The sequence below is a fragment of the Theropithecus gelada genome, chromosome X (assembly GCF_003255815.1).
Source record: "Theropithecus gelada isolate Dixy chromosome X, Tgel_1.0, whole genome shotgun sequence".
Lineage (NCBI taxonomy): Eukaryota > Metazoa > Chordata > Mammalia > Primates > Cercopithecidae > Theropithecus > Theropithecus gelada.
Genome location: NC_037689.1, coordinates 16133044 through 16156080, shown reverse-complemented (window position 1 = coordinate 16156080; position 23037 = coordinate 16133044).

The following is a 23037-nucleotide window of genomic DNA, read 5'->3' as shown; positions in this document are numbered from 1 at the left end:
ACTTGAGCTCATTCATAAAACTCAGAGTCTTCTAGGTTCTATCTCGGTTTCCCCTCTCCTTCCAATGGCCTGGAAACTCTATCACAGTAGTAAACTGGAGTTACTGGGCTCACTCCCTTTGTTTCCCATTTCTTAAGGCTCACTTTCCTTCACTGACTGTTGTACAATGTCTTGAAAAACATAGTTTCATTTATTTTGTCTGGCTATTGGCAACTTTCCGGTGGTAGAGTAAATATAGTTTCTGTAATTCCATCCTGATTGCAAGCAGAAGTTTTACCTTATCAGGTATAAAACTTTGGTTGTAAATATATAGTTGAGTTTTCTACATGTCCTACACCAAGAGGAAAATCCAAACAAAATTATATGATTTAACATGCTGTTAATCACTTCTTCCATAATTTTAATATCTTTAAAAGCACTTTTCAAGACTCAGTCATCTTCTATAGATTCAAATCAATAGAATAAAATGGTTTATTCAGATAGACCATTTGCCTGAGTTGGACGAGATCATATGTCTATATTTAGCTGTGATTTAGTGCTTGTTTGCAAATGAGGATAAATCTTCCTGAGTAGAGATACTGGCATCTGTCTGCTCTGTTCAGCTTTATGGAAGGTAATAATTCTCTGTCATGGCATAATTTACATTCTATATCTTCACACACCAAAAAGGATAGCGCTCCTTTCCTAGCCAAATTGTCCCAGAAACATCATAATCACAGTTCTAAGGCCTCCCCTCTCTTCACAGAAATGCAAAAAGTATGGAATATGTTCTGCTCCAAATCGGCATCAATATTAGATATTGTTATGGACTGAGTACTTGTGTCTCCTCAAAATTTATATCTTGAAGTCCTAACCCCTAATGTGATGGCATTTAGTTGTAAATACCATCTTTGTGCAGTAATTAAGTTTAGATTAAGTCATGAAAATGAAATCCTCATGATAGAACTAGTGCCTTAATAACAAAAGGGAGAGAGAGAGAGAGAAAGAGAGAGAGAACTCTCTCTGTATTCATGTATTGAGAAAAGGCCATGTTTGGACACTGGGAGAAGACAGCCATCTGCAACCTAGAAAATGGGCTCTCACCAGACACAGAATATACTAGTACCTTGATCTTGGACTTCCCAGCCTCTAGTACTATGAAAAATCAATGTTTATTGTTCAAGCCATCCAGTTCATGGTATTTGTTTATAGCAACCTAAGCAAACTAAGAAATACATATAATATAAATCTAAGAAATTCTAATTTCAGAGCTGTCCAGAATTCTGTTGGGCTAATTAAATACTCAGCTTATTCCTCAGTTTTTGGTCAGCAGTATTAAGATAGCAGTATTGAATTAAATTACAGAGATGTTGTGTAGAATAATCTATAAAACACTTGCACAAAACAAATATAAGCAAGAGTATTTTTAAATTGGGTTCCTAATATTTTCTAAAAGGTTTTATATAGCACCTCAACTTAAGACCCAGGAATTCTTACACAATTATTAGTAATGTTGCATTTCTTTTTATTACTCCACAAGAATAACCAAAATGTTATATTCATAGAAAGGACCCTGTCACCATGTTGTCTAAGTGCCATGTAGCCTATTATATACACTTCAGTGTTCAAGTTGAATAAGAATGTCACAATTCTTACTTTCACCATCAGTGCACTCCTGATACATAAAATACTTTGCTTCTACCCTGCCAGAATCAAAGAATAGCATCTAGAAGGGAAGCCCTCTACCTTGTTGGTTATGAGGAAATTCAGAGACCCATAGGTGAAAATGATAGGTCTTGGATTTTGAGACACCTGTCTCTTTCATAGTTTTTTTTTGTTGTTATTTTGCATTTGAGGTTTTGGGACACCAGTCTCTTTCATAGTTTTTTGTTGTTGTTATTTTGCATTTGAGGTTTTGGGACACCAGTCTCTTTCATAGTTTTTTGTTGTTGTTATTTTGCATTTGAGGTTTGAAATGTCCACTGGCCATGCCAAGTGGAGGCTTGAGGCAATTGTAAAAAAGACTGGGGAGGAATATATGCAAACAAAATGCATTGCAGAAATACAGCCAAGCATTTCAGGCAATAACAGTGAGTTGTGGATTTACTTTTGCTTGAATTGGATAATTTCTTCATCTTTTTAATATTTGATTTGCCAGTAGAGACTTGGCAAGAGAATATTTATTTCAACAGCGACTCCTGTGTCACATAGAAATATAATTAGTTTGATTATAATAATCTCTGTTAAGTAAATAAGATAATTCATTTGGAAATAAGTCTTTTTTTAAGAGCATTGGTGAGGCATATATTATCCTGAAATTGTATTCCTGGTTAATTCAAGCTTTAAATTTTAAAATTAGTTAATGGTAACCTGATTTCACCTATTTTCATGTTGAAACTGTTGTTTGACCTGTCATTATAGTTAGAAATTACTGTCAATAATGATAATCAAGACCTCTGTCTTCGGAATACCCAAATATGTGTAATAACTTGTGGTTGGCACAGATTAAAGTTGCCCACATGTAGCCTTAATGTCATTGGTTAGAGAAGTGTAAAGTTTAGAAATATATGAGTTCTGTCCAACTCATGACAATGGAAACAATAGAATAAATGTGAAGAGCAGAAGAAATGAAACATTAGCCCTACAAATGGAAATTACTAAAATAGGAAAACTAAACAGATATGGTTATCAAAGCAAAATCTGTTTTGGAAAAGATTAATGAGATACATACACTTCTGGCTAGACTGACCTACGAAAAAAGAGAAAAAAACAATATTTTTTATAAGATGGGGTTACTATGAAAGATAGAAATATAAATGTAAACACTAAAAGTTCAAATTTCCTAAATGCAAAAAGGTAATAAAAGCTGTAAAGATCAACCAAAAAAGAACAAAACAAGAGGAAAAATTATAGCACAAATTAATATGATGAATTAAAATATGTCAGTCATATTAATAAATATGAACAGGTTAAACTCATCTGTTTAAAAAAAATGTTTTTCAAATTGGCACATAAAGCAAACACAACTCTATACTGTATATAGAGAAATATAAAAAATGTAAGGATTCCAATAATCTAAAAATAGAGATATGAACACATATTTACCATTGAAATGGAAAAAATAAGAAAACAGAAACTTGCAATCCTGTCATCAAATTAGAATTCAGGATAAAAAGTAATAAATGAGACGGAGAAAGATACTTCATAGTGCTGAAAGTCACAATCCAAATTAAAGATAAAATAGTTATGAATATGTACCAAATAATAGCAATTACCTATTATAAAGTAGGAACTATAGAAAGTGCAAAGAAAATAAATAGAAATGCATAATTGGTAGAAGATTTCAACACACTTCTCTCAGTACAAGACAAGTAATGTGGATCATTAATTAATTAATTAATAATCTAAATTGTGAAAGCAATAAGGCATCCTAGACACCATATACTGATAATAGAAAATACAATTTCTTCTCAAGAACACATTTAACTTTTTCAAAAATTTATGCTATATTACAGCACTCTCCTAAATGATCAATGGGTTTCATAAAGTACAAATATTACAAACCAAACTATATATGTAATCACAGTGCAATAAAACTAGAAATTTAATTACGAACCATAAACAAAACAAAATAAAAAGATCCTTCCACCTGGAAATTTAAAAGCCTTCTATTAAACAAATCTTGGTGCAAACATAGACATACACACAAATTACAGAATCCCTGAAAAATAATAGTAATGAAAGCCCTACATACCAGAATCTATGGGATACATTTAGAGCAATGATCAGAGGAAATTTACAGTACTAAAAACCTACATCAATAAAAATAAAAGAATGAAAACAAAGTAATTAAATTTCTTACTCAAAAAGGTAAGAAAAACAAAGTAAACCAAAAGAAAGTAAAGAAATAATAAAGATTAAATTAGAAATTAGTGAAGTAGAAAACATAAAGAGAGTTAATTAATTAACATCATGTATTTTTAAAAATCCAAAAAAGAAAACAAATCACTAATTTGAAAAATCAAGCAAATAAGAAATAACAAGAGGGAAATAATTATTGCTACAAAAGGAAAAATTGTAAGAATCTACTTCGTACACACTTTTGCAAATAAACTTGAAATCTAGATTATGTGGATAATTTTTAAGAAAATACAGTTTACAAAAACTGACCTGGTAGAGATAGGAAGCTTAAACAGACCAATTTACATCATAAAAATAGAAAAAGTTATCAAGAAACTACTCCTCGTAAAAGTACCTAGTTCAGGTGGTTTCACAGAGCAATTTTACTATACTTTTAGATAACAGATAGTCCTAATGAGACATGCATTTAAAATGAAGGAAAATGTCCAATTGTTTTATGAAGCAAGTAGAACGCTGGTCCCATAAAAAATTACTGGATCAATAGCACTCATGAATATTAATACAAAACCTCTAAATAAAATATTTAACAGAGCCCAAAGTCATACTATCATACTATATAAAAAGTTATACACCATAGCCAACTAGAGTTTTTGCCAGGAATGCACTATACTTTTATATTATTTATTCTGCATTCTACAATGCGTTTAAGATCTGTGTCAGGTAGGAGAGCTACAGAGCTCAGCTTGCTATCAGGTGATTTGCCTGTAGTTGTTCTTTTCTTGAATTTTAATTACCAGTGCCTACCCCAAGGTCCAAATTTTCTTCCAAATCTCAGTATGAATCACAATTAAAATTCAATTATTTCATGACTGCTATCCTGAGATGCGAGTCTCTAAAATCTGGCAACAGTGAGATTTCTCAAAAGGCATCAGTTATAATAATTATCAGAAAATTAAGTTTATTCATTTCAAAGCAAGTTTTTAAAGATCTCCATGCCAAAGAAAGACTGGGAGTAATTGAGTTGCTATGTGGTTAGGAACGTTATCTTATCTTATAAATATTGGACTAAAATGGAAAGTGTTAGGAAAATATACTTTCATTTAGTATAGTCCTTGGACTGCTTTTTGAAGAATTTATCTAAGTCTTAGGATCTAAAATCATCAACAAATTACACTGGAAATATTCTAAACAAACATCAACCTAATTAGATATCTGATCAACTGATAACTTTGAAGCTTTATTGTTCATTTTCTTGGGAGGTATAATAAAAATGTGTTGATTTTCAAGAGTTGTACCTATGATATGGCGAATCACAGCAAATGTGCTCTAATTCAACAATTTGGAGTCCTATTTGTTGCTGTTTGCTGAGCAATAACTTTGGAAGTAGGTTGGAAGTTGGTGGAAGAGGTGATTTAACCTGGTGAATTTAATAAGAATTTAATAAGATTTAATAAGAATTTAATAAGATTTATACACGTAATCAGTTATCATAGCTACCACCAAGCTTACCACAAACCAAAGCATGATTCATATGACTGCATGTTTTCCATTTTTATATGAGCCCATTAGGATGGTTTTTGGTGACCTAATTTCCCTTCAGAGTTGTTCCTGATATTACCATAAATCTACTTTTATCTATATAATACCACTGGGCACAGAGGGAAACGGAATAACCACTGTAGTTAGCCCAAAGACAATCACCCCTGAAGAATGACTCTAGAATCACCTGGTCACATAAAGATTGCTCTATATCTTGACATTTGCTTCAAATTTCTGCAACAAACTTGGAAATAAGATAACAATTGAACTAATCTACATTGCTCTGATTAGTGGTTCATCCTAGTTGAGTATAAAATAAGGCAAAATGACAAAAGGTGAAGTCACACAATATTCATTTGTCTCTGTGGATAGCTTGTTTGTGCTTATAAAGTAAAAACAATAAATATTTTTGAACAGCCACTAACTGACAGATACAATGCCAGACAGGTTGGTAGGCAAGCTTTATCTCTTGGGTTGAAAACCATTTACTTATGTTAAATGATTCCTGTAATGGACATTGGTGTTCCTCAGATCCCCTCGGTCTGATTTTTTTTTTTTTTTTTTATGATTCTGGGCAACCCTCTTTCAGCCTTCATATACTTTTCTTCCAATATTTGACTCCCAAGAGACTCCTTGGGATCTGATATCAGTTTGTTGCAAATCGTCTTGTTGCCTGGGAGTTTACTTCCCCTACCCACTTCCCCGGGGGGCCTTGGCCAGTGACAGGTTTGTGAAAAAGTATGAAAGCCCAGACCCCTTATTCCTGTCAGGACAGCAGGAATAGAGTTCCCCTTTACAATCAACTGGTCTCAAAGGACTTTGCCTGAAATCTGAGATTGTACCTTAACTTGTCCTCTTCATAGTCCCTGCTCATTTTTCTGTAATTCTTAACTGGTTTCTTCCACCAACGTTTCCTTTATCAATCACTTGCACATTCATTCTCATCTTATAGTCTGCTTCTGGGGAATTCAACCTGAAATACCACTTCCATCTCAAATTTAAAAACTTAAAAAATATGTGAAACTCCCACTAATTACCTAGAAACAGAAAGAATTTAAAATTATCTAAAGACTCATTCAAAAAGCAAGTAATTACAATTTCTTTGAATAGGTAATTGTGGGAGACGAAATGAGTCAGTGGGTCGTGATGTCCATCAAGAAAGAATTAATCTTAATATGATATCATTCCTTCTGCACATAATTATATGTGGGTGTGGGACAATGGAAAAATATACCAGATTTTTTTCAAGGGCAGAAGCAGGAGAAAGAAGAAGATGGATGTGTACAGAAAGAGAATTTAATAAGCTCTTTTAAAAATCCAACAAGAGAAAAATATGAGGATGGACAAAATAATAAAATCATTTTTATTCCCTCCAGACTTTCCATTATCTTTCTTTCTCACTCCATTTTAGGAGAGCCATCTTTTTACGGTGTTTATATGGTATAAATCTGGAGAGTAAAAACGAGAAATAAATTATAAAACACTTTATAAAAACATTAAAATCCTGAAGACAGCCAAAAGAAGTGGATTGAATCATGTAGTTTAGTTAATCTACTAAGCAGGACTTTAGCTCTTACTTCTGGAGATAGAGGAAAAAGGCAGTAAAGTCTAAGTGCACAAAGGGGAAACAGTTGCTTAAACACAGAAGACAAACCTGGACACTCATTGTTAAGAACACAGAACATCATATTGCCCTGCTTGAATAAAGGCATTATTAGGTCAAGAAATGGGTCTGTTGTGCCCATCACTGGAACATTGTAAGCAACCTATACATACTTGTTGAATGCATTATCTTATTAATTAATCATATTAAAAGCATAATCCTAGCTTATTTATTTACAAAGGATATGTACCCAATGATTTAGCACAGAGCAGGTACTCAAAAATATATTTTGAATAAATAAAACTCAAATATCAGAAATGGGACACATGGCCTCTGAAGTATAATTTCATTCATAGGAATGATGGAAACAAATGTTTGAAATCATGACTGCTTTGGAAAATTTGAGATGTATTGTTCTAATCAGCTCAGTTTATCAAAAAAGAAAACATATTTTTTCCCCAAAACCTACAGAAAAGTACTCTGTATTCAATCTTAGGCCTGAAAAAGGCCTAATATTGACTTTCTATCTTCCCATTTAGCCTAAATAGTTAATAGTAGCAGAATGGTTATTATAACACACCTAAGTTCTAGGAAATTTTAAGGAATTTTTTTAAAGATGATAGAGTTAACGTAATTTCCTAGATAGCTTTGAGACTAAGTGGAATGAGGCCTACTTAGAATATGGCAAAGGAACAATGCAAGACAGTGACTTTTTAATATACAATATCTAATCTTGCTCACACAAAATATCAAATAAATGGAGAAGAAGAGGCATATTAGGCATGAAGTAGCAGCAAGAGAATTAAGAGTGAAGGTACATTTTTAAAATTTTCAGAGAAATCTTGGGGCGTAAAATGATCTATGAGATTTAAAGTGCATTTCTTTCTTCTCCTTCTGAGTGTCCGTATTCACCTACCTACTCCCTAATTTCCCTTGGCAGGTTCCAGATCTAAGTGCTTTTTTACCATTTAGATGCTTTTTACTGGATATATAGACTCCTCTCTAACAGTATACACATCGTCCCAATCAGAAGAGAGTTAGAGAGTTCGACAGTCAACTCACTGACAAAACAGTAACATTTTCTTCATTAACATAATGTGGTATGAGTCTCATGAATGGAATTCAATCTCAGCGGAGACCTACTCTAGCCCAGAAAAATATATTCTCTCTCTCTCTCTCTCTCTCTATATATATATATCTCTATATATATATCTATCTATATATATATATCTATATCTGTCATCCCCATTTTTAAAATTAGGAAACTGAATTGTGATATTATTAAGTAATATAGTCACACAGAATATTTCATACCAACCCTGGGAGGTAGTTCCTATCACTATTGTATGGATAAAAAAAGCTGGCTCTCAAACAGGATATGACATTTTTGTACTTTTCCAGGGTTTATGATATCTGCTCCAACTCAAATATCTTTGCCATATCAGATGGCATTTTTAAAAAGGCTATTGTGTAAGAGGCTTATTAAAAAAAAAATCTATTATTAAATTTTTCTTCTCTTTAAATAGGCAACACTGTCCCTTGTTTAGTGAAAATTGGTACTAGAACTAATTAATTCCTTCTTGAATAATTCAGTTAATATGCTTGACTTTTTATTTTTAGAGAATTGCAATTTTCAATACTGACTTCCTGCCAGCAAGAAGAAAACAGAAAGGAAAAAGCATACGAAGGAGTGGAGGAAACAAATTGTATATCCAGGGCATACCTGAAGGTGGGAGGCACTGTTAACCAAACTGCCTGGGCTACCAGGTTGAGATTTTTCTCCATAAAAGCTGAAACCATTCATTGATCCTTTCTAGTCTTGAGAGACAGTGTTTGCAAGAATCAAAGAAATGGGCAACAAGAGAGCTAGACATATTTTAGCATTTAGGTCTATTTTTTCTCCTTTAATTGGACAAAAACATTCTTACTCAAGAAATACTTTACCATACATGCCAATTGGATGAACATCAAGTCACAGAATAAAAACAGCTATTGTCGGTCAATCAGCAGAATACCACCGAAATCTTGAATGTATCTTCCAAATGCAGCTAATAGTAAACATATGTATACTGCTCTCGGCAAAAATTAAAAATTAATCACACCAAAATTAAGAAAAAAATTTATTTAAGGAAAAAATTATTCTAGTTAGTGAGGTCAGATTTTTTCAGCTCAACCTAAATTATTGCTACCAACTCTCAGATGTGTTATTTCATGTTAGTGTGTGGGAAAGAAAGGGTGTATGCTATTGCTTTGTTACTGTTGCAAAAGTAAGCACTTCTTTAAAAAATACAGAATAATTACAGAAGAAAATAATACAAAAAGAATGAAAATGAGAATCTTCCCTTCCCCTTACAAAAAAAAAAAAAAGAAAAAAACTATGAGAGTGACTATAAAACCTTCAAGCAGTATAAAAAGGTACCAGTATAGGTACATTTAACAAGTACCTATACTGAGTCCTGACATAACAGCCTATAACTGGGTCCTTTTAGATTTCACAGTAGAGGAAATAGAAGTTAAGTACAATTAGAGGAGATGTATATATGGTGTGGTGATCATGTCAGGAACATCACAGACACTTCTGAAACTAGCAGATAAAAGATTTCTAATCATGACAGCGCACAGCCATTATAGGTAAGAATGCTTCTACAACTGAACTTGATCATGCCAGGAGACCAGGGTTTCCCTAGGTCCAAGTATTTGGTTCACAGGATTCAAATGCCTACCTTTTGTATTGTTTAGATAGTCAATAAGATTTAAGAGAAAATAGGTGAAATAGCCACTCAAACCACAAAGCCATTGGAAAATAGTTCCTTCTTCGGATATTTAGCTTGTTTCTGTCTTGTTACTCCCCATAGACATAACTAAGTCTGTTAATTCACTTTTGAAAATGTATTTAATAACCCAAAGGTGGGCAGAACACCAACACATGACCACAAGAGCAATTCAGTCTTGACAAAACAGGCAAAATGATTGTGATTTATTTATGTTTAATGTGACTCTTAAGTCACTTAAAAGCCAACAGTACATTAGTATCTAAGAACACGAAAGTTCAGCGTATGTCTTTTACCTAATGAGCTGGTGATTTTTTATATAATTTTTATGTTGTTTCTCTCTTTTAATTGAACATTTGGAAGAAAATTAAAGTTGATGATGTTAGCATGTTCATTAAATGGAAAACTACATTATTTTATGGGACTTATTTTTAGGAAAAAATTATTTTTTATTTATTTATTTTTATTTATTTATTTATTTTTTTGAGACGGAGTCTCATTCCATCACCCAGGCTGGAGTGCAGTGGTGCGATCTCCACTCACTGCAAGCTCTGCCCCCTGGGTTCATGCCATTCTCCTGCCTCAGCCTCCCAAGTAGCTGGGACTACAGGCGCCCACCACCACGCCTGGCTAATTTTTTTTGTATTTTTAGTAGAGACGGGGTTTCACCATGTTCTCCAGGATGGTCTCAATCTCCTGACCTCATGATCCACCCGCCTCGGCCTCCCAAAGTGCTGGGATTACAGGCGTGAGCCACCGCGTCTGGCTGGAAAGAATTATTTTTAATTTTATTGCTACTAACTTTGTATTTGCTACAAAAGAGAAATGGAAGATATTTGTTGAATTATAATGCTAACTTTCTCCCCCAAGTGCTAATCTTTTCTCTTCCAAATGATAAATTGCTCAATTTTTATATATTACTTCCTGCATTCCTTTACCACATGTTCCTTTTTCTTCCTGCTACTCATACCCTTTTTCCAAGAAATAATCAAAAACCTCATTAGGTAGGTCCAAAGCCAAACTATGTCTTTAAGTGCATTTATACATGTAGTCTTGCTAATTGTCATGAAAGATTAGTCTTTAGGTGGCCAGGCAAATCTTCTCTTCTTCAACATCTCCTTTGTGTCTTTTGGGCTCCTGCTTTCTTCAGATGTACAGAGCCCAGCATCAGTTTTTACAACACCTCATTCTGTATTCCAGCTTAGTCTGGGTTTGGATGACAGCTGAGAGTGGCTAGAAGCATGACAAAGCTCTGCCATATGGAAAGATTTCTATTTATGTAGACACCTTCTCTGAGTTAAACTCATTATGGTGCAGTCTGAAGGACAAGAATTTAACAAGACAGCAACACGACTACTGTGGAAATTCTATCAACCTTAACAGGCCAATTTCTGCCTCACTATCCTACCTACTCATACATCTGGCAGAAATCCACCCCTACTAAGTGATATGGGGCAAGTTCCTTGACTGCTGTAAGCCTTCTTTTTCTGTATAATGAGCACAGTAGTAGGGTCTTATCTTATCAGGCTTATTTTTAAAATTTTGTCTTGAAATAAATTGAAAATTACAGACAAGTACAAATAACTCCTGCATTCCTTTTACCCAGGGTTCTAATTGTTAATATTTTCTTTCATTTGCTCCATTTCTTCCTCCCTCCTTTCTCTGTCCCTCTGTCTGTCACCCATTATTATGTATTTTCTGAACCCTTTGACAGCCACCTCCCATGTAATGTCCCATCACCTGAAAACATTTCATATGTATTTCCCCATAACAATGACACTGTGCTACATAACCAGTATAAATTCCTCAAAATCAAGAAATCAACATTGATATAACACTAACATCCAGCACAGACTCCAATTCAAAGTAAAGACTAGGAGTACATCTTCCATGGCCTGATTTCCTGCCTACCTCACTGCTCTTCACCCACATTCCCTGCAGCTGGGGATCACTGATCAATCACCTGCATCTGAAGCCCCTTTCAGGCATTGGGGCCCAATTCCATGCCTAAACATTGAGATTATGACAGTCTGAATTTGGTAACTTGAAACTTTGTCTTGAGTCCAGCTTTTGGCCTAGCTCTATTTAGAGTTCTCATATTTGTGACCAAGCTCATTTACTTTATCTTCCTATGTTTGAGGCCCCATCCCTAGGGTTGGAGTCAGAGACAGCTTTCAATATTTTTGTTTAATAGTGAAAGCCTTTCAAATGAAATTACATTGAATCACTACATCTATGTACACAGAGATATTTGGGTTGGAAATTTGATTATTTCATTTCCTAGCCATCAGAGATTATTTTGCCTATTTAGGTCTCAGTTGCCTCATTTGTAAAATGAAACACCAGCTAAGGCAAAGCATTGAGGTTAAATGGCACAAATATGTGAAAAAAAATTTTGTTAGTGCCCTGATAATTGATTCATTTCAAGGAAACTTATTCTCACTAAGTAGTGGCACAAAATTTGATGTAAAAACAAGAATGCAAATTTATCACATTCTTATGGTTCAGTAGCCAAGGAGATCCCATCCTACTTGGTCAACCCATTATATTCCCCATAGGAAACATATTTGGGAAACCAAATTATAATAGCTGATTCCTTAGTAAGCATGAGGCCAACCTTATCACACTGGCCATTTTGATCTTCTTACCATAATTTCTAATAACATTTATATTCTCTGTAAGGCCAGAATTTTCAACTTCAACTTTCTAGATCCTTGTTGGTGTTGCTCAAGGAAACTCCTTCTTCTAGCTTGACAAGCTTTTTATCTTTGGGTTCTTATTTTTAAGCATTTATAAAGTCTTTTTTCCTTAATACATTATCATACTGGTTCTTTTAATATGAATTATATTGTGATGCCTCCCTAGTAACCTCAATGGTGTCTGGGAGTTACTAAATCCCTTTTCATTATTGTAGGACAAACTTGTTGTTAACAGAGAAGTCAAAGCATTTTGAAGAGCCATCATGTAAATTTTTATTTGGTGTAATAGTCAAAGTCATGCAGAATTACGCCAGATAATCAATTTCTTAGAATTGAACAAAACGATATATACCTAATCATGATAGACAGAGCCTAGAGTTGTCCCTGTGATTCCTGCCTCCAGATATTCTTGCCTTCGTGACTTCTCATCCTTTTGAGTGTAAACGGGACTTGTAATTTGTTTCTAACCAATAGAACACAGCAAAACTAATGAGATGAATATGATTATGTGTACATGATTATGTTATACAAGGTTGTAACTCCAGTTTGCTGAGAAACTGTCTCCTGTGCTGGGTTTGAAGAAGCCAGCTGTCATGGTGTGAGCTGGCCGAATGCACGAGCCACATGGTAAGCCCTCTGGCCAAAAGCCAGCAAGAAACTGAGCCCGCCACCCCCAACTCCAACAGCCTACAAGGAACTGAATACTGCCAACAACCATCAGAAGTCAGAAGTAGATCCTTCTTTAGTTGAGCCTCATAAAACTGTAGCCCTAGTTGACACCTTGATTGTAACCTTGTGAGACCTTAAAGCAGAGGACCTAGCTAAGCTATTCATGGATTCCTCCCCTACAGAAGCAGTGGGAAAAATCAATAGGTGCTGTTTTAAGAAACTTAGTTTTCTATGGCTGTGGAACAAATTACCACAAACTAACACATTAGACTTCCATTTTTAATGTAGTATGAGTTTCCGCACAAGTCATGAAACTTCCACTAGATCTTAAATGCTTCTATAGAAAACCTCTTTTACACATGTTCAACTCTCCCATAATTCAGTTTGTGGGGTGATGCCAGGAGAGCTAGAGAGTGAATTCATATGTTTAAGACTCCAGGAGATACTCCAATGACATGCTTCTCTCCCATCAGTCTGAGCCCTGCCATTGGTCTGCAGACAACATCCAATGTTGCCATCTTCTTATCTATCCAGGAATTTATACTTTTGCCTCAAGCATAAAGCAAGACAAAATATATATATATATATATCATAGGTAATTAATTCTGTCCCTTCTGAGTTGAGTTTTGATAGTTTTTTTTCCAGGGAGCAATCTTTTTCCAGAGTATTCCCTCCAAATGGATAAATGCAAGTTCAACCAAGTAAAGGAAAGGAAGAAAGTTATAAGAACAAGTTCAGAGTGCTAATCCCCATAGTGTGAGGGCACATGATGTGAAATGAAAGCAGTGGTGGTACACGACAAAGCTAAGTAGTTAAGATGAAGTCAGACCATGCAAAATTTTAATAGAGCACATTCAAGATTTAGCTGCTTAACCTAGGAACAATGAGAATATGCTGAAGGGTTTCAGGAGTGTGGGGGAAGTAGTATGATCAAAACAGCGTTTTGAAAACGTGAGTCTGGGCCGGGCGCTGTGGCTCACACCTGTAATCCCAGCACTCTGGGAGGCCGAGGCAGGCAGATCACCTGAGGTTGGGAGTTTGAGACAAGCCTGACCAACATGGAGAAACCCCGTCTCTACTAAAAATACAAAAATTAGCCTGGTGAGGTGGTGCATGCCTGTAATCACAGCTACTCGGGAGGCTGAGGCAGGAGAATCGCTAGAACCCAGGAGGCGGAGGTTGCAGTGAGCTGAGATCGCACCATTGCACTCCAGCCTGGGCAACAAGAGTGAGACTCTGTCTGAAAATTAAAAAAAGAAAAGAAAAGAAAAGAAAAGAAAAGGAGCCTGGCCCAAATGAAGGAGAGTATTGTAAAAACATAGAGGACAGGAGGTGATTGAAGCAATCTTGTGAGAGATTCTGATAGCCTGGATTAGTATGGTAACAATGAAAACTGAGAAGAGATGGAGATAATTGGACAGAGGTTCCTAAAGTTATTACTCACTATTATTTCTTAGACATTTCATCTCCCCCATCTTGGAAACATTTTCTGATTTAATTGTAATTTGCTGGAAGAATTTTCCGTTTCTTCAGAAAGGGTGCATGGTTAATATACTTTCTGGCCCTTGCATGTGTGAAGCAGTATCAACATTACCCTCAAAAGTAAATGAGTACATGGACTCAGGCTGCTACATGTTTCTCTCAACATTTGATAAATGAGATACTATAACTTCCAGTTTTATATAGCAGAAAAGAAATGTTTCCCTGTGATTATCTGCCTTTTTTGTACATACTTAGTTATTTCTGTTTTGGAAGTTTCCATGATATTTTATTGTGATATTTCACCAGATAGGTCTAGGAGTGTATATTTTGTTCATTAATCCTATTTGGTACCCAATGAACACTTTTTATCTGAAAACTTGATTACTTTTAAAGCTCAGATAAGTTTTCTTTCTCAAATTTCTTGAGTTATTGCTTCCCTCTCTTCATTTCCCTTCTCTCCTTCTGGAAATTTTATTCTTGGCATAAATCTCTTGGCTTGTTCTATATTTTCTTTTTTTACTCATAATTTCTATTTATGTTTATTTTTCTTTTTTAGATAGTTTCTACATTTGAACTTTCAAATCACTTATTCAGTTTTCAGTAGTGCTGATTCCAAGTTCTTCACATTTTTGGAATCTTTAAACCTAAAAAATCATTTTTTTCCAAAATCTCTTGCTTTCTCATAATTTCTTTATTTTATTTTTCAATAATTCTCATTATGGGTTTTTTAAGTTTTTTTTTCTAATGTTATGACTCCTTTCCTTTGAAGTACTGTATCTCCTTAACTCATCTGTGAATTATCTGTCCACGTCAGCAAGTTTAGTAATCTCAAAACTTTCATAGGTGAGATTGTTGGAGACTGTCGGGCTGTAGTGGCTTTACAGAAGAATACGGTAAAAAGTGTTTCATTAACCACTGGTAAAACAACTGGATTGATTGTTGCTGAGGACCTTACTATTCAGTCTTCTCCAGGCATAAGCTTTGAGTGGCTCACCTTTTATTGGCCCATTGGAAGGGGATTAACTCATAGCAGCAGTTCCCCTCAAGGGTGGTGAGAATCCATGGGACCAGTAGGGTATCTCAGGGATACAGTGGTTAGCAGGTAGAAATGGTTCATCTCCATGGTTTTAGGCAATCCCTAGAATCTCTTGGCTGTCCTCTTAGAGCGCCTTGAAGTCAGAGCTCCTTACTTCTTGCTGCATCAAGAAGAATGGGCTCTTTCCTCCTGGTAATTGAAATAATGCTGCAGAGAAGGTACATTATCCTCTTAGCCTGGTTTCTGTGAGGCCATCTGGAAAGTCTAAAGATTCCAGATATATGGGATCCCCTACAGGGTTCTACAGTGAAATAGGATAATCTCTATACCACCTTCCCAACCCCTTCCACCCTAAAGACACACACACATACACACACACTCTCATTTACTGGTGATTCCCTCCAGCAGGAGGTTAGAGGAAACAAGGAGTGAAAAACATTTTCTCAGGCTGTCATCTTAACAGAATCCTTCCTCTTGGTAGTTTTAAAATTAAAAAAAAAAATTATACTGAAATCTCCCTGAAGATAGAAATGATAGGTGATTTTCTAAAGCAAATTATATGAAGATCATGTTACTCAACTCCAATACGTATTCCTTAAAAATACTAATGACATTCTAAACATGATTTATAATTGGTAAGTGCGTGAGTCAAGGAAAAAATACATACCTTGGAACTAACAACTAAGAAATATGGTCGCATTAGCACCAGAAATTGATTTTTTTTCTCAAGCTGTTTGCCAATTTTGTATTGATTAGTCACTGTCCTTGAAAATCAAGCTACTATTGATCCGTATCAAGTACCTAAACGCCTCAAGAAATATTTGTGGATTTTGATGAATTACAAAATAGAATAAGAACATGACAGACTGGTCTATGCAATTTTCATTATTTACATTTCTGAAATAACTCTGTGCATCTTTCTTTCCTTGTCAACTGATATCACCTAGATAATGAAACCTTTCTGATTTCCAAAATATTTCTGGGCTTTGTGAGTGGTTTTGGATAACTTCATGATAAACCATCTCAGGAGATGCTTGACCTACCTTAAGGTCTTGAATGTCCTAGTTTTTTAGTTGATCAATAGAAACACTCTTGAAGATGTACAGTTGAAAATATAAAGTACTTAAGCTCATAATTTTTTTTCTTCTGCAAATGTAATTGTCTCCCATTTTAAGAAAAAGTACTTTGAGAAAATAGAAAAATTGAATACTGCTGCCTTTTGGATATAGAAATAAAAAATGAGGACACTCTAAATGAAGTCAGAAGGAAGGAGTGACAGAAATGAGGACAAGAGGTATGTTTGCAAGATTAATTGGCTCACTACTATTGCTAAAAGCATATAGAATATCACTAAATGTTAAGTAAGGAAAATTACCAAACCACCTAAAGCATTTTGTGGAAGAATCAAAGGCCCATAAAACTGAACTGAGAGAATCTACTTTTCCCTTCTTCTAGTACAAATAAAATGGAGGTTTTTCTCTTTCTTTTCTACATTTGAATGAGACTAAAGAGGCTCAGGTGGCCTTGAGAGCCTTGGAACTGAGATTATTATGTAGAGATGACAGCTAAAGAAGTATCAACCTGAGGTTCGACTTAATTGGTTTCTGTCTACAGGACCCCACATTATTTATCCCAATATGGTTTCAAAATTCTTTGCTTCCCTGCAAAGTAGATGTTCCCTGAGATTACCTCCTGCCTACCAGGCTGAGTGTCTATTAGTCGAAATGTTTTGTAATAGTTGCTGCTTCCATTTTTGCCTAGCTGGATTCAGAAAGGGAGGGGGACTGGGTAGCTGGAGTGGATTTAGGAAACACTGGGCTGTATCTCAGACATGTGCTTTCGGAAATGGCTTTGAGTGGTTCCCACTTGTCCTGATTATAAATGTCTGCTGCCATACTGGGGACTAGTACTCTGTTAAGAACCTGGCAAGGAAGATCCCTGACCTGGAACTCTATTTTTAAAGAGTTTCATACTGGTTCTCCCATAACTATACTCTACTATACAAGATAGAGTCCACAGGGTCAAGGGGTCTGACAATTCTAAATAGAACCAGGATTTCCAGATTTGTATGAAGAACATTTGTAAAGATAGCAGTATAAAGTAGATTTTAATTAACAGTTTGTTAGTTTGGTTTATAAGATTTATATGTTTGGGTAAACCGTGTGTGGGTTTTCATTCGTACTCTTCACCTGAACTCTACAAATGTTAGGAGCAGGCCTATTTGTCACTATTCCTTTAAGGCAAAAGAAGATGTCACCTGACCAATTCCTGGACCAAATCCAGTGCTGCTCCTCTCCCAAATCAGAATAAAGCATTCAACTGGTCCTGCCTCTCCCACTAATTAACTGTGGGACCTTGGCATGTCACTTCTTCTGGGTATCAGTTTTTCCATCTGTGCAATGAGGAGGTTGGGCAAGATAAGCTGAAGATTTTTTTCCAGTTTTTTCGGAAGTAAGAGTGGCAAAGAGTAGACAACTATTTTTGGCTTTATCAGGCTTAGTGGGGCCTTGAAACCCTTTTGAACCAAGGCTTCTATGGGTAAAGCAGAGTGGACCCTCAATACACATTTTTCTCAGAGTGTGCAGTGGAATTGCTCTAAGTCTCATCAACTTGTGCATATGAAAATGAACTTGATAACATTTATAACTCCAGTTTCACCAGTTTCTATGTATATGCTTAAGGCAAGGGCCTCCACCCTCCTCAAAATTTCACTCAGCTAGTTATGGGCATCCCTGGATTGTTACAAGTGAATTTCTTAATAGTTCTTAGGGTTTTCCACCCAAGGATGTCATAGTAGTGTCTGCTGGAGAGATCCTTTCTCCTTGAACCACCACATTGCACCTTTAGCCTCTGTGCATGACAAACAGAATGGATGGTGGTGCCAATGCACCATTTTCCAATGCCACCAAGACTGTGGTACTGCAGAATGAGCTGCAGCCAAGCCATACACACTATATTGACAAGGAGGAGTGCCCCTCTTTCATTCTTTTCTTTTTATTTTCGAATTTGTTCCTGCAATAGCAAAGCAGGGGTGAGTATGCTCCACTGTCTCACAGTCACATGTGAAAACAAGGTTTCTCTCAACAGCCCTCAGAAACAGATTCAAGGATCACACAACAGACCTTGACACTGGCCTCAAAATCCCCGTGTCTCCCCAGATGCTGAATGTCATCAGACCCACATGAACATCAATCAGGCACAGGCCCATGGATTACTGGCCCACTAACTTAGCAGATATACCAGATATGAGAATACAACTAAGACACAACAAATCAGTGAATGAATTAATGAATAAGATCCTAGGAAAATGATGAAGGACAGTGATACTGTACTAAAGTACCCATTTAGTACAGCGATACTAAAGTACTAAAGTAAGTATAGTGATACAGATGAAATCAGATATCATTTCAGAAATTCAATTAGATGCACATTGTTTATGGATATTAGTTGATTGTTTTAGGCCTTAGTGAATGCGTCTTGCATTTTTGGCAATCTAGTAAGCTAATAATTTTTATTCACTGAGTACTTGTGATATGCCAGAAACTGGGCTACACATTTATATGCATTATCTTATTTATTCATTTAGGTCAGGGGCTAGAAGAATTTTTCTGTAAAGGGCCAGATAGCAAATTATTTTCAGTTTTATAAGCCATTATGTGTCTGTCACACTATTCAGCTCCAAAAGCTAAAGTGTAAACAATTGTGTGTGTCTATGTTCCAATAAAACTTTCTTTACAAAAATAGGTTGCAGGCTGAATTTGGCCTGCAAGTCATCATTTGCTGACTGCTGCCTTATGGAATTCATGAGGATGGTACTGCTTACATCTTTATTTAACAGTCAAAGAGATTGAAACATCTAAAGGGAGGCTAGGCAATTTGCTCAAGGTTTTGGACACTAAGGAGGGGAACTGGAATTGGAACACAAGCAGTCTGATTCCAGAACTCATACTCTTTTGTAGAGTCATTTCTGGTACCTGGCAGTAATTTGAAGACCATACTTAGGTGAGAAAGTTGATAACTGGGACATGCCTGTGAACCTGCTTTGTGTGTGGGCTTCCTTATCATCATCGTCGGCACAGAGCTTGATATATGCTGATTATGTCAAAGAAAGAAACATCTAGTAATAAATGAAAAGTCACTTTCTTGATTTTTTAACCATCAACTCATGCTTTGCAATATCAAAGAAAGCATAATGTATGTTCCATGCTGACAACCTGTAATTAGAGAATTTCAGTGTTCATGACTTCTTAATTGCTCTAATATGGTGATCTCAATTCCTACTCATTAGTTTTGTTTCCAACACAGCCCCTCAAGCCAGCTTCACCTTTCATTAGGAGGCCATGAGTCAGTAACGATAGTAATGATGATGATAATGATAATAATTCTATTAACACATTTATATAATATACTCTAAACCACTCACTCTTCTAAACACTTGAATATATTAATTCATTTGCCCTTCACAGCAACCATTTTATAGATGGATAAACTGAGACCAAGAGGTGTTAAGCAGTTTGGCTAAGGGCAAAATACCAGTCAGTGGCCCACCTGGGATATGAAGACAGGCACTCTGGCTCCAGGGCCCATGCTCTTAAATTGCTACTCCTGATAGCCATACAAGGAGGAATTTCAAGTATAGTAAAAGCACAGCTTTTCATTTTGATTGGTCACCTCTGAGTAGATAGAATGTAAATTGCACTTGGTGATTTTCTTAGAGGGACTGTAACATTCCTTGAGTATGAAGGAATGGGACATCCTCATAACCAGTCTCTCTTGTTCACTGTTGACACTGGTGATATGTACAGGTGCTAGTGTCCATCGCCTAAGACAATTTAGAGGAGTGATCAGCTGAGTGTGTATGTGGTGGCAGGAAATGGGGGAGTCATGGGGCACCTCAGGAATGCCCAGGGGCATGGATGAGGGCACATTCTTATTCTTTTTATTGAGACAGTGTCTCACTTTGTCACCCAGGCTGGAGTGTAGTGGCACAATCTCGGCTCACAGCAATCTCCGCCTCCTGGGTTCAAGCAATTCTCATGCCTCAGCCTCCTGAGTAGCTGGGATTGCAGGTTTGCACCACCACACCTGGCTAATTTTTGTATTTTCAGTAGAGATGGATTTTTGCCATGTTGGCCAGGCTGGTCTCAAACTCCTGGACTCAAATGATCCACCCACCTTGGCCTCCCAAAGTGCTGAAATTATAGGTGTGAGTCACTGCACCAGGGAGGGCATATTAACATTTTGAAGTGGAGGCATTTTCCTTTATTATTTATAATTTTCCACCTCAAATTTTCTTTTTAGAAATCTTACTCATTTATGAATACAGCAGATATATTGCTGGAACTCCTCTATGTCCTCAGAATTACCCTTTCCCTATATGCAGTCCAATTTCTTATTGTCAGCACCTTCAACTTTTTGCCTGAGAAGTCTCTTTGACCTCCAGAGCCCTCTCTGCCTGATTGCCAGGCAGGGTGGAAGTGCCAGGGAACTAAGATTCACTGAAAGCAGCTCTAACCAATAATTGATGAGAGTTGGTGTATAAATATCCCAGCACCATCACCCCAGAGCAGAATAATTCTGAAGGATGTATGTATGTTCTGACTCTCAGAACACCCCAGATGATTAAGTTCCAGTTGTCCACAGTGGAAACTGGCTTAATAATTGTATCAGTCAAGATTCCACCAGAAGTACAAAATCAGTAAGATGGATGGATGGATGGATGGATGGATGGATGGATGGATGGATGGATGCAAAGATGGATAGATGACAGATAGATAGTAGATTGATTGATTGATTGACTGATTATTGCACTGAATTGGTTTACCTGATTATGGGGCTTGGCAAGGCCGAAATTCACAGGGCAGTCCATCAGGAAGGGTAGGCTGGGACTCTCAGGCAGGAGATGATGCTCCTGTCCACAGGTGGAATTTCTTCTTCTTCAGGGATATTTCTCTTTTACTCTTAAGATCTTCAACTGACTGGGTTAGGCCCACACAGATTATTTAGGAAAATCTTCTTTACTTAAAATCATCTAATCATAGACAGTAACTACATCTACATAGCACCTTCACAGCACCAACTAAGTTAGTGTTTGATAATTATGGACTATAGCCTAGTTAACTTGGCTAGTTAACTTGATGCATAAAATTGACCATTACATCAATGTACCATTTATTGGTTACCTTCTTTTCTTCATCTCACTCCTCTATGTTTTATCGGATTTCCCTCTTGAATAAACTATCTGTACTTGAATTCTTGTCTCAGGGTCTTTTTCTAAGAGAACCAACCTCAGGCAAAAGAACTGGTGTCCTCATGGGTTCTTCATCTTTCCAATAAAAATTGCTTTCAAATGAAAAAATCTGAATTCATAACTCATAATTGACTTAAATTCTAATAAAATATGATCTTCATCAGAAATAAGGACATTTAAAACATTCCCTATTTTTGTAAACAATGATGTGCCCCATGAGAACTGTGGCTGGTATGTACTACATGTGGACAAGGTGTGATGCAGATTTTTAAAAATCAAGACCAAACATTTATAATTTTTAGCACATCTGCAATCACAGATATTTACAGATTTCAGGTAATTAAGAAACCACCTCAGTGCTGATCAACTACGAGCTACTATAGGACAGAGTAGTCTTTTTAAAACACAATCCTGATAATGCCACGTCTTCATGCAAATTCTTTCCATACCTACTTTCAACTTTTGGGAAAATTTTCTTTTTTTTTTTTAAATTAATTTATTATACTTTGAGTTCTAGGGTACATGTGCATAACGTGCAGGTTTGTTACATATGTATACTTGTGCCATGTTGGTGTGCTGCACCCATCGACTCGTCAGCACCCATCAACTCGTCATTTACATCAGGTATAACTCCCAGTGCAATCCCTCCCTCCTCCCCCCTCCCCATAATAGGCCCCGGTGTGTGACGTTCCCCTTCCCGAGTCCAAGTGATCTCATTGTTCAGTTCCCACCTATGAGTGAGAACATGTGGTGTTTGGTTTTCTGTTCTTGTGATAGTTTGCTAAGAATGATGGTTTCCAGCTGCATCCATGTCCCTACAAAGGACACAAACTCATCCTTTTTTATGGCTGCTTAGTATTCCATGGTGTATATGTGCCACATTTTCTTAATCCAGTCTGTCACTGATGGACATTTGGGTTGATTCCAAGTCTTTGCTATTGTGAATAGTGCCGCAATAAACATACGTGTGCATGTATCTTTATAGCAGCATGATTTATAATCCTTTGGGTATATACCCAGTAATGGGATGGCTGGGTCATATGGTACATCTAGTTCTAGATCCTTGAGGAATCGCCATACTGTTTTCCATAATGGTTGAACTAGTTTACAATCCCACCAACAGTGTAAAAGTGTTCCTATTTCTCCAC